Below are 13,893 nucleotides of genomic sequence, written 5' to 3'. Positions count from 1 at the left end.
ATATGAGCTGCGCTCGTGTAAACGTGATCACTGTGGCGTTGATTGGCTCGTAGCCAGGAGCTTTATGTTTATGACAGTTTGTGATGGAAAAAAAAATCAAATAAGAATCCATGTACTTTTATATCTGTTGAAGACCCTTTGGTTTAGAAACTTTAACTACATCTAAGCAACTTGGTTTTTGTCAAACTCAGTCCAGAAATGACCTCGAGTCACCACATGGTGGCAGCAGCGGCTATATTTAGTAATTTCAAAACGCCAACTAGGAAGTTTGTCCCTCATTGACTCTCTGTAGTTTTAGAGACATTTCACTACGCGCCTTAAAGAAAAAATATTTCGCGGGAATTAAAATCAGAAAAACACAACACGCAGCAACTCAAACAAAACAGTGACTCGAGAACTGTGAAATAACATTAGATAAAATGAGTTTGTGGGTGGACAAATACAGACCTACTTCTCTGGGGAAACTGGACTACCACAAAGAACAAGCAAATCAGCTGAAAAACCTGGTAAGATTCAAAGTTGATCAACATGGCAGATACCCGTGTCTTTGGTATGGTACCAGCTTGCTACATAACTTGCAGTCGTTTTGTCTTTGTCAGCTAAGTTAGTTAGCTAACATTAGGCAGGTTTCCAGTAGAGTTGTTGTTAACCAGATGTAGTAATATACAAGCCACCTATTTAAACATGGCTCTGTTCTGTAGTGAGGGTTATTAAGTACGTCTTTAACATTAGCTAAAAATAAAACGAAATTATCTCAAATTACAACTTTTGACAACATGTATCAGTGTAGCCATGACCCTGTAGTAGGGTAGCTAAGTTACTGTACAGGCTGTGTATGAATCACTGCCGCGCTGGAACAAAAACCTGCACCGTGCAGAGTCTCCCAACACCGGGCCAGAAGGCGGGGCTTAACCTCGGTTCCGGTCGGTTTTTATTAAAAAAGTCGTTCCGTTTTTTCGGTGTAACAGTTTCGGATAATGGGACATTTCTCATCCCTGGATGGAGTGAGGGTACGCTTTCCCGGAGAGCCGTATCTCACGCCAACTCCACGGTGTCTTATATATACACCGGAAGCATGTCCGACCCTAATGTAGCTGTAGGCAAGCGGGTCAGATCTGCTGGCGAGTTTTATTAGGGCGCATCGTAGCAAAACGTTTTTCTACAGTGAAGTAGAACAGACATTTCTTACTGGACAAGTCCTGGTCGTCCTTCCCTCCATGTCTGATGCTTAATGAATAAGACCCTGGTTCACCTCCAGTGTGGGGACTTAGATAGTAGTACGATAATCAGGTGGGGCTTAACATTTGTCCTATTTCACACACGTAAATTGGATATTTGTTGATTCCAAGGTCCTACTTCCCCTGAAAGTCGGGTCTGAGACAGGGATCCGACATTAGTGGGGTCCGACATTAGTGGGGTCCGACATTAGTGGGGTCCGACATTAGAGGGATCAGACATTATTGATTGCTACGCTGCATAAATTAGGACTAAGTACCTTGCTCAAGGGCAAATCAATAGTTTTTCACCAAGTCGGCTCAGGGATTTGAACCAGCGGCCTTTAGGCTACTGGCCCGGCACTCCTGACCGCCAGGCTACTGGCCCGACGCTCCTGACCGCCAGGCTACTGGCCCGACGCTCCTGACCGCCAGGCTACTGGCCCGACGCTCCTGACCGCCAGGCTACTGGCCCGACGCTCCTGACCGCTAGGCTGCTTCCTCATCTGTTGGTGTATGGAGCTGTCTTCTATAACGTGTGTGTGTGTGTGTGTGTGTATGTGTGTGTGTGTGTGTGTGTGTGTGTGTGTGTGTGCGTGTGTGTTCTCCAGGTCCAGTGTGGGGACTTCCCTCATCTGTTGGTGTATGGAGCTGTCTTCTATAACGTGTGTGTGTGTGTGTGTGTTCTCCAGGTCCAGTGTGGGGACTTCCCTCATCTGTTGGTGTATGGAGCTGTCTTCTATAACGTGTGTGTGTTCTCCAGGTCCAGTGTGGGGACTTCCTCATCTGTTGGTGTATGGAGCTGTCTTCTATAACGTGTGTGTGTGTGTGTGTGTGTGTGTGTGTGTTCTCCAGGTCCAGTGTGGGGACTTCCCTCATCTGTTGGTGTATGGAGCTGTCTTCTATAACGTGTGTGTGTGTGTGTGTGTTCTCCAGGTCCAGTGTGGGGACTTCCCTCATCTGTTGGTGTATGGAGCTGTCTTCTATAACGTGTGTGTGTTCTCCAGGTCCAGTGTGGGGACTTCCTCATCTGTTGGTGTATGGAGCTGTCTTCTATAACGTGTGTGTGTGTGTGTGTGTGTGTGTTCTCCAGGTCCAGTGTGGGGACTTCCTCATCTGTTGGTGTATGGAGCTGTCTTCTATAACGTGTGTGTGTGTGTTCTCCAGGTCCAGTGTGGGGACTTCCCTCATCTGTTGGTGTATGGAGTTGTCTTCTATAACGTGTGTGTGTGTGTGTGTGTAACCCTCTCCTCACTGTGTGTGTGTGTTCTCCAGGTCCAGTGTGGGGACTTCCCTCATCTGTTGGTGTATGGAGCTGTCTTCTATAACGTGTGTGTGTGTGTGTGTTCTCCAGGTCCAGTGTGGGGACTTCCTCATCTGTTGGTGTATGGAGCTGTCTTCTATAACGTGTGTGTGTGTGTGTGTGTAACCCTCTCCTCACTGTGTGTGTGTGTGTTCTCCAGGTCCAGTGTGGGGACTTCCCTCATCTGTTGGTGTATGGAGCTGTCTTCTATAACGTGTGTGTGTGTGTAACCCTCTCCTCACTGTGTGTGTGTGTGTTCTCCAGGTCCAGTGTGGGGACTTCCCTCATCTGTTGGTGTATGGAGCTGTCTTCTATAACGTGTGTGTGTGTGTGTGTGTAACCCTCTCCTCACTGTGTGTGTGTGTGTTCTCCAGGTCCAGTGTGGGGACTTCCCTCATCTGTTGGTGTATGGAGCTGTCTTCTATAACGTGTGTGTGTGTGTAACCCTCTCCTCACTGTGTGTGTGTGTGTTCTCCAGGTCCAGTGTGGGGACTTCCCTCATCTGTTGGTGTATGGAGCTGTCTTCTATAACGTGTGTGTGTGTGTAACCCTCTCCTCACTGTGTGTGTGTGTGTTCTCCAGGTCCAGTGTGGGGACTTCCCTCATCTGTTGGTGTATGGAGTTGTCTTCTATAACGTGTGTGTGTGTGTGTGTGTGTGTGTGTGTGTGTTCTCCAGGTCCAGTGTGGGGACTTCCCTCATCTGTTGGTGTACGGGCCGTCTGGAGCAGGGAAGAAGACTCGTATCATGTGTCTGCTGAGAGAACTGTACGGAGCCGGAGTGGAGAAACTACACATCGAACACCAGACCGTTACGGTGAGGAGAGGGACACACACACACACACACACCCTATCACAGTGAGGAGAGGGTTACACACACACACACACCCTATCACAGTGAGGAGAGGGTCACACACACACACACACACACACACACACACACACACACACACACACACACACCCACACCCTATCACGGTGAGGAGAGGGACACACACACACACACACACACCCTATCACGGTGAGGAGAGGGACACACACACACACCCTATCACGGTGAGGAGAGGGACACACACACACACACACACACACACACCCCTATCACGGTGAGGAGAGGGACACACACACACACCCTATCACGGTGAGGAGAGGGACACACACCCTATCACGGTGAGGAGAGGGACACACACACACACCCTATCACGGTGAGGAGAGGGACACACACACACACACACACCCTATCACGGTGAGGAGAGGACACACACACACACACACACCCTATCACGGTGAGGAGAGGGACACACACACACACACCCTATCACGGTGAGGAGAGGGACACACACACACACACACACACACACACACCCTATCACGGTGAGGAGAGGGACACACACACACACCCTATCACGGTGAGGAGAGGGACACACACACACCCTATCACGGTGAGGAGAGGGACACACACACACACCCTATCACGGTGAGGAGAGGGACACACACACACACACACACCCTATCACGGTGAGGAGAGGGACACACACACACACACACACACACACACACACACCCTATCACGGTGAGGAGAGGGACACACACACCCCCTATCACGGTGAGGAGAGGGACACACACACACCCTATCACGGTGAGGAGGGTTACACACACACACACACACACACACACACACACCCTATCACAGTGAGGAGAGGGTTACACACACACACACACACACACACATCCTATCACAGTGAGGAGAGGGTTACACACACAAACACACATCCTATCACAGTGAGGAGAGGGTTACACACACACACACACACACATCCTATCACAGTGAGTAGAGGGTTACACACACACACACACACACACACATCCTATCACAGTGAGGAGAGGGTTACACACACACACACACATCCTATCACAGTGAGGAGAGGGTTACACACACACACACACACCCTATCACAGTGAGGAGAGGGTTACACACACACCCTATCACAGTGAGGAGAGGGTTACACACACACACACCCTATCACAGTGAGGAGAGGGTTACACACACACACACACACACACACCCTATCACAGTGAGGAGAGGGTTACACACACACACACACATCCTATCACAGTGAGGAGAGGGTTACACACACACACACACACACACACACACACACACCCTATCACAGTGAGGAGAGGGTTACACACACACACACACACACCCTATCACAGTGAGGAGAGGGTTACACACACACCCTATCACAGTGAGGAGAGGGTTACACACACACACACCCTATCACAGTGAGGAGAGGGTTACACACACACACACACACACACACCCCTATCACAGTGAGGAGAGGGTTACACACACACACACATCCTATCACAGTGAGGAGAGGGTTACACACACACACACACACACACACACACACCCTATCACAGTGAGGAGAGGGTTACACACACACACACACACACACACACACCCTATCACAGTGAGGAGAGGGTTACACACACACACACACACACACCCTATCACAGTGAGGAGAGGGTTACACACACACACACACACACACACACACCCTATCACAGTGAGGAGAGGGTTACACACACACACACACACACACACACCCTATCACAGTGAGGAGAGGGTTACACACACACACACACACCCTATCACAGTGAGGAGAGGGTTACACACACACACACACACACACACACACACACACACACACACACCCTATCACGGTGAGGAGAGGGAGTCAGACACACTAGGGTTCGGTGACATCATCCTTTGTCCTATTGTGATAATGTACCCATAAGACATGGGGATGTATGAGGATATCGCCCCTATTGGCCCCTGAAAGAAAATAAACTCCACGAGAACAACCTGGACTCAGGAGTAGACGTAACATAGTACATGTAAATCCAGGACACTCCATTTAGTACGTTTTGGTATCTGTTACTGGCTAAAATGACAACTATATTAGCTGGAATGATATAAACGGAAAATGACCAACCACTGCCATTGCCTTCCTCTTACCAAAACATTTTGCTTACGTCAACATTTTCTGTTATTTATTTATTTTTTGCTACACAACGTTCCTGTAGATTGTTCTAGAAACATTATTTGGTCAACAGTTAAACGCCTAATGCGTTATGTTGATTCTTGCTATGAAAGTACAGTGGGGCAAAAAAGTATTTAGTCAGCCACCAGTTGTGCAAGTTCTCCCACTTAAAAAGATGAGAGAGGCCTGTAATTTTCATAGGTACACTTCAACTAACTTCAGTAACACACTACGCCACCAGGGACTCAAATCCTGCAGTGCCAGACGTGTCCCCCTGCTTAAGCCAGTACATGTCCAGGCCCGTCTGAGCCAGAAATAAATGTAATAACTATGGATTCTTTTGACAGGCTGCACATCAAAATATCCATCATGGCTCCCCATTACCAGTCCCTGGTCTCCATGTTAGATACTGACCAGTCCCTGGTCTCCATGTTAGATACTGACCAGTCCCTGGTCTCCATGTTAGATACTGACCAGTTCCTGGTCTCCATGTTAGATACTGACCAGTTCCTGGTCTCCATGTTAGATACTGACCAGTTCCTGGTCTCCATGTTAGATACTGACCAGTCCCTGGTCTCCATGTTAGATACTGACCAGTTCCTGGTCTCCATGTTAGATACTGACCAGTCCCTGGTCTCCATGTTAGATACTGACCAGTCCCTGGTCTCCATGTTAGATACTGACCAGTTCCTGGTCTCCATGTTAGATACTGACCAGTTCCTGGTCTCCATGTTAGATACTGACCAGTCCCTGGTCTCCATGTTCGATACTGACCAGTCCCTGGTCTCCATGTTAGATACTGACCAGTCCCTGGTCTCCATGTTAGATACTGACCAGTCCCTGGTCTCCATGTTAGATACAGCTTACTCACCAGTCCCTGGCCTCCTTGTTCGATACTAACCAGTCCCTGGTCTCCATGTTAGATACTGACCAGTCCCTGGTCTCCATGTTAGATACAGCTTACTCACCAGTCCCTGGCCTCCTTGTTCGATACTAACCAGTCCCTGGTCTCCATGTTCGATACTGACCAGTCCCTGGTCTCCATGTTCGATACTGACCAGTCGCTGGTCTCCATGTTAGATACTGACCAGTCGCTGGTCTCCATGTTCGATACTGACCAGTCGCTGGTCTCCATGTTCGATACTGACCAGTCGCTGGTCTCCATGTTCGATACTGACCAGTCCTGGTCTCCATGTTAGATACTGACCAGTCCCTGGTCTCCATGTTAGATACTGACCAGTCCCTGGTCTCCATGTTCGATACTGACCAGTCGCTGGTCTCCATGTTAGATACTGACCAGTCCCTGGTCTCCATGTTAGATACTGACCAGTCCCTGGTCTCCATGTTAGATACAGCTTACTCACCAGTCCCTGGCCTCCTTGTTCGATACTAACCAGTCCCTGGTCTCCATGTTCGATACTGACCAGTCCCTGGTCTCCATGTTCGATACTGACCAGTCGCTGGTCTCCATGTTCGATACTGACCAGTCGCTGGTCTCCATGTTCGATACTGACCAGTCGCTGGTCTCCATGTTCGATACTGACCAGTCGCTGGTCTCCATGTTCGATACTGACCAGTCCCTGGTCTCCATGTTAGATACTGACCAGTCCCTGGTCTCCATGTTCGATACTGACCAGTCCCTGGTCTCCATGTTAGATACTGACCAGTCCCTGGTCTCCATGTTAGATACTGACCAGTCCCTGGTCTCCATGTTAGATACTGACCAGTCCCTGGTCTCCATGTTAGATACTGACCAGTCCCTGGTCTCCATGTTAGATACTGACCAGTCCCTGGTCTCCATGTTAGATACTGACCAGCCCCTGGTCTCCATGTTAGATACTGACCAGCCCCTGGTCTCTATGTTAGATACTGACCAGTCCCTGGTCTCCATGTTAGATACTGACCAGTCCCTGGTCTCCATCTTAGATACTGACCAGTCCCTGGTCTCCATCTTAGATACTGACCAGCCCCTGGTCTCCATCTTAGATACTGACCAGCCCCTGGTCTCCATCTTAGATACTGACCAGCCCCTGGTCTCCATCTTAGATACTCACCAGCCCCTGGCCTCCTTGTTCGATACTGACCAGTCCCTGGTCTCCATGTTAGATACTCACCAGTCCCTGGCCTCCTTGTTCGATACTCACCACTCCCTGGCCTCCTTGTTCGATACTGAACAGTCCCTGGCCTCCTTGTTCGATACTGACCAGTCCCTGGTCTCCATGTTCGATACTGACCAGTCCCTGGTCTCCATGTTAGATACAGCTTACTGACCAGTCCCTGGTCTCCATGTTAGCTACTGACCAGTCCCTGGTCTCCATGTTAGATACAGCTTACTGACCAGTCCCTGGTCTCCATGTTAGATACAGCTTACTGACCAGTCCTGGTCTCCATGTTAGATACTGACCAGTCCCTGGTCTCCATGTTAGCTACTGACCAGTCCCTGGTCTCCATGTTAGCTACTGACCAGTCCCTGGTCTCCATGTTAGATACTGACCAGTCCCTGGTCTCCATGTTAGATACAGCTTACTGACCAGTCCCTGGTCTCCATGCTAGATACAGCTTACTGACCAGTCCCTGGTCTCCATGTTAGATACAGCTTACTCACCAGTCCCTGGTCTCCATGCTAGATACAGCTTACTCACCAGTCCCTGGTCTCCATGATAGATACTGACCAGTCCCTGGTCTCCATGATAGATACTGACCAGTCCCTGGTCTCCATGATAGATACTGACCAGTCCCTGGTCTCCATGTTCGATACAGCTTACTGACCAGTCCCTGGTCTCCATGTTAGATACATGCTAACGTAATATCGCCCAACACAAATACACACACGCACACAAAACACACACACACACACAGAGCCGAGGTGGAGAAACTATGCAGAGAAGACCATCACAGAGACATACACACTTCAATACTTCCATCTGATTCACGATCTAATTCATTCTACATCCGTTTCCTCTTCTCTGGGCAGGCTCCCTCTAAGAAGAAGATTGAGATCAACACCATAGCCAGTAACTACCACCTGGAGGTCAACCCAAGGTAAACAGGAAGTAGTATTGGTAACATCAACACCGTAGCCAGTAACTACCACCTGGAGGTCAACCCAAGGTAAACAGGAAGTAGTATTGGTAACATCAACACCGTAGCCAGTAACTACCACCTGGAGGTCAACCCAAGGTAAACAGGAAGTAGTATTGGTAACATCAACACCGTAGCCAGTAACTACCACCTGGAGGTCAACCCAAGGTAAACAGGAAGTAGTATTGGTAACATCAACACCGTAGCCAGTAACTACCACCTGGAGGTCAACCCAAGGTAAACAGGAAGTAGTATTGGTAACATCAACACCGTAGCCAGTAACTACCACCTGGAGGTCAACCCAAGGTAAACAGGAAGTAGTATTGGTAACATCAACACCGTAGCCAGTAACTACCACCTGGAGGTCAACCCAAGGTGAACAGGAAGCAGTATTGATACACTTCAACACCGTAGCCAGTAACTACCACCTGGAGGTCAACCCAAGGTAAACAGGAAGTAGTATTGGTAACATCAACACCGTAGCCAGTAACTACCACCTGGAGGTCAACCCAAGGTAAACAGGAAGTAGTATTGGTAACATCAACACCGTAGCCAGTAACTACCACCTGGAGGTCAACCCAAGGTAAACAGGAAGTAGTATTGGTAACATCAACACCGTAGCCAGTAACTACCACCTGGAGGTCAACCCAAGGTGAACAGGAAGCAGTATTGATACACTTCAACACCGTAGCCAGTAACTACCACCTGGAGGTCAACCCAAGGTAAACAGGAAGTAGTATTGGTAACATCAACACCGTAGCCAGTAACTACCACCTGGAGGTCAACCCAAGGTAAACAGGAAGTAGTATTGGTAACATCAACACCGTAGCCAGGAACTCAACAATCTGAGTTGGAGAGTGTTGCTGCTAACAGTGACCGTGTGTTTTTTAGGAACTGTGTGTTGTCCATTTGACCATATACTGTACATCTGTTCTCAGTGACCGTGGGGTCATATTGAACAACTCTCTCATTTTAACAGTGATGCTGGTAACAGTGACCGTGGGGTCATATTGAACATCTCTCTCATTTTAACAGTGATGCTGGTAACAGTGACCGTGTGGTTATCCAGGAACTGATCAAGACTATGGCCCAGTCTCAACAGATCCAGACCAGCACCCAGAGGAGTTCAAAGGTCAGACACACACATGCCGCGTACTGCTCTGTTAGGATTTTCACGTTCTGACACCATTTTAATAAAACAACCCCTCTCTCTTCTCTCTGTCTCTCTCTCTCTCAGTTGTCCTGTTGACAGAGGTGGACCGCTCACGAAGGATGCCCAGCATGCATTGCGTCGTACCATGGAGAAGTACATGTCCACCTGCCGGCTCATCCTCTGCTGTAACTCCACCTCCAAAGTCATTGGACCAATCAGGAGCAGGTGTCTGGCCGTCAGGGTGCCCCTGCCCAGTACAGAGGAGGTAGGGGGGATGGAAGGATGGGGGGGATGGAAGGATGGGGGGGGGTGGAAGGATGGAGAAGTGGGGGGATGGAAGGATGGAGAGGTGGGGGGGGGGGGGATGGAAGGATGGAGAGGTGGGGGGGAGGAGGGGGGGGTGAGGGAGAGGTGGGGGTGGGAGGTGAGGGAGAGGTGGGGGGGAAGGATGGAGAGGTGGGGGTGGGAGGGTGGGGGGAGGGGGGTGGAGAGGTGGGGGGATGGAAGGATGGAGGGGGTGGTGGGGGGATGGAAGGATGGAGGGGTGGAGGGGGTGGAAGGATGGAGAGGTGGGGGAGGATGGAAGGATGGAGAGGTGGGGGAAGGATGGAGAGGTGGGGGGTGTTTAGTGCACGGTACATTATTTAAACTACATCAAATTCTCACCTTCTGTCATCTCTCCTCTCAGGTGTGTAATGTTCTGTCTGCAGTGTGTAGGAAGGAGGGTCTGCTTCTCCCCGCTGAGTTGGCCAAACAGATATCAGAGAAGTCTGGACGCAACCTCCGCAAAGCACTGCTGATGTGTGAGGCCTGCAGAGTGCAACAGTAAGTCTGACGCTGTGTGTGACGCTGTGTGTGACGCTGTGTGTGTGACGCTGTGTGTGTGACGCTGTGTGTGTGACGCTGTGTGTGTGACGCTGTGTGTGACGCTGTGTGTGACGCTGTGTGTGACGCTCCAACAGTCCATAATGTTTGAACTTTTCAATCTAATATCCATTTAACAGACGCTGATAAAGAGGCCTGCATTTTCCTAGGTGTGCCACCCACTGGTTTTAAAACGGGCGTGTCGATCACCTCATCATGCCCTTTGACCCTGTTCTCCAGGTACCCGTTCTCAGCAGACCAGGACATCCCAGAGACCGACTGGGAGGTTTACCTGAGAGACGGCCAACGCCATCGTCAGTCAGCAGAGTCCTCAGAGGTGAGAGGGGAGTGACGATAGAGGAGGACTGGAATTAAAAAACATTGAACAAACGTCCCTAATTTAAAATGGTTTCTGTAGTAAAAGGTTTTCTCTCTCCCCTACTACCCCCCCCTCTCCCCTACCTCTCCCCCTCTCTCTACCTCCCCCTACCTCTCCCCCCCTCTCTCCCCCTCTCCCCCCTACCTCTCTCCCCCCCTCTCCTCCTCTACCTCCCCCACCCCCTCTCTCCTACCCCTCTCTCCTACCTCCCCCTACCTCTCCCCCCTCTCTCCCCTACCTCTCCCCCCTCTCCCCCCTCCCTCCTCCCCCTACCCCTCCCCCCCCACCACTCCTCTCTCCTACCTCCCGCTCCCAGGTTGCTAGAGGTGAGGGGGAGACTGTATGAGTTGCTGACTCACTGCATTCCTCCTGAGATCATCATGAAGGTACGCCTCACAAACACCGAGCACCAACTGGGGGGGGGGGGTATGCTGGTAACCGTGTCTGTGTGTAGGGCCTGGTAACAGAGCTGCTAGGTAACTGGTGTTAAGGTACCGTGTCTAGGGCCTGGTAACAGAGCTGCTAGGTAACTGGTGTTAAGGTACCGTGTCTGTGTGTAGGGCCTGGTAACAGAGCTGCTAGGTAACTGGTGTGTTAAGGTACCGTGTCTGTGTGTAGGGCCTGGTAACAGAGCTGCTAGGTAACTGGTGTTAAGGTACCGTGTCTAGGGCCTGGTAACAGAGCTGCTAGGTAACTGGTGTTAAGGTACCGTGTCTGTGTGTAGGGCCTGGTAACAGAGCTGCTAGGTAACTGGTGTTAAGGTACCGTGTCTGTGTGTAGGGCCTGGTAACAGAGCTGCTAGGTAACTGGTGTTAAGGTACCGTGTCTGTGTGTAGGGCCTGGTAACAGAGCTGCTAGGTAACTGGTGTTAAGGTAGGGCCTGGTAACAGAGCTGCTGGTAACTGGTGTTAAGGTGTTAAGGTACCGTGTCTAGGGCCTGGTAACAGAGCTGCTAGGTAACTGGTGTTAAGGTACCGTGTCTGTGTGTAGGGCCTGGTAACAGAGCTGCTAGGTAACTGGTGTTAAGGTACCGTGTCTGTGTGTAGGGCCTGGGGTAACAGCTGCTAGGTAACTGGTGTTAAGGTACCGTGTCTGTGTGTAGGGCCTGGTAACAGAGCTGCTAGGTAACTGGTGTTAAGGTACCGTGTCTGTGTGTAGGGCCTGGTAACAGAGCTGCTAGGTAACTGTGGTGTTAAGGTACCGTGTCTGTGTGTAGGGCCTGGTAACAGAGCTGCTAGGTAACTGGTGTTAAGGTACCGTGTCTGTGTGTAGGGCCTGGTAACAGAGCTGCTAGGTAACTGTGACGGGCAGCTGAAGGCAGAGGTGACTCACATGGCAGCCCACTACGAACACCGACTGCAGCAGGGCAATAAGGCCATCTACCATCTGGAGGCCTTCACCGCCAGGTTCATGGCCATCTACAAGAAGTTCATGGAGGACGGACTGGACGCCATGATGTTCTGATCTCGCTTCTCCTCCTTTCTCTCTCCTTCTCGCTCTCTCTCCTTCTCTCTCTCTCCTTTCTCTCTTTCTTTCTCTTCTCTTTCTCTTCTCTCTCTTTCTCTCATCGCTCTCATCTCTCTCCTTCTCGCTCTTTCTCATCTCTCTCCTCACTCTAAATCTCTCTTTCCTGTCTCCATTCTGATCTAACTCGACTTGCTCTTTCTCCCCCCTCTTCATCATCCTTCCTCTTCCTCACCCTTCGGGATGCCTTGATGTTGTGATCTAATACCCTCCCTCTGCGTACCCTCCCATACCTTGATGTTGTGATCTAATACCCTCTCCCTCTGCGTACCCTCCCATACCTTGATGTTGTGATCTAACACCCTCTCCCTCTGCGTACCCTCCCATACCTTGATGTTGTGATCTAATACCCTCCCTCTGCGTACCCTCCCATACCTTGATGTTGTGATCTAACACCCTCTCCCTCTGCGTACCCTCCCATACCTTGATGTTGTGATCTAATACCTCCCTCTGCGTGCCCTCCCATACCTTGATGTTGTGATCTAACACCCTCTCCCTCTGCGTACCCTCCCATACCTTGATGTTGTGATCTAACACCCTCCCATACCTTGATGTTGTGATCTAATACCCTCCCATACCTTGATGTTGTGATCTAACACCCTCCCATGCCTTGATGTTGTGATCTAACACCCCTCCCTCTGCGTACCCTCCCATATGCCTTGATGTTGTGATCTAATACCCTCTCCCTCTGCGTACCCTCCCATACCTTGATGTTGTGATCTAATACCCTCTCCCTCTGCGTACCCCTCCCATACCTTGATGTTGTGATCTAACACCCTCCCATACCTTGATGTTGTGATCTAATACCCTCCCCCTCTGCGTACCCTCCCATATGCCTTGATGTTGTGATCTAACACCCTCCCCCTCTGCGTACCCTCTCATACCTTGATGTTGTGATCTAATACCCTCTCCCTCTGCGTACCCTCCCATACCTTGATGTTGTGATCTAATACCTCTCCCTCTGCGCAATGCCCCTCCCATATGCCTTGATGTTGTGATCTAACACCCTCCCATATGCCTTGATGTTGTGATCTAACACCCTCCCATACCTTGATGTTGTGATCTAACACCCTCCCATACCTTGATGTTGTGATCTAATACCCTCCCTCTGCGTACCCCTCATACCTTGATGTTGTGATCTAACACCCTCTCCCTCTGCGTACCCTCCCATACCTTGATGTTGTGATCTAACACCCTCCCATATGCCTTGATGTTGTGATCTAACACCCTCCCATATGCCTTGATGTTGTGATCTAACACCCTCCCATACCTTGATGTTGTGATCTAACACCCTCCCATACCTTGATGTTGTGATCTAACACCCTCT

General features: G+C 50.2%; 1 pseudogene; it reads left to right on the top strand.

Annotated features, from left to right (window-relative positions):
- Positions 1-280: 280 nt before the first annotated feature.
- On the top strand, positions 281-12,506 carry LOC135549255 (replication factor C subunit 3-like; annotated as a pseudogene).
- The last annotated feature ends 1,387 nt before the right edge of the window (positions 12,507-13,893 follow it).

The sequence above is a fragment of the Oncorhynchus masou genome, chromosome 12, assembly GCF_036934945.1.
Source record: "Oncorhynchus masou masou isolate Uvic2021 chromosome 12, UVic_Omas_1.1, whole genome shotgun sequence".
NCBI lineage: Eukaryota > Metazoa > Chordata > Actinopteri > Salmoniformes > Salmonidae > Oncorhynchus > Oncorhynchus masou.
Note: the sequence above shows the minus strand (reverse complement) of the source record. Positions and strands in the feature narration are given on the sequence as shown.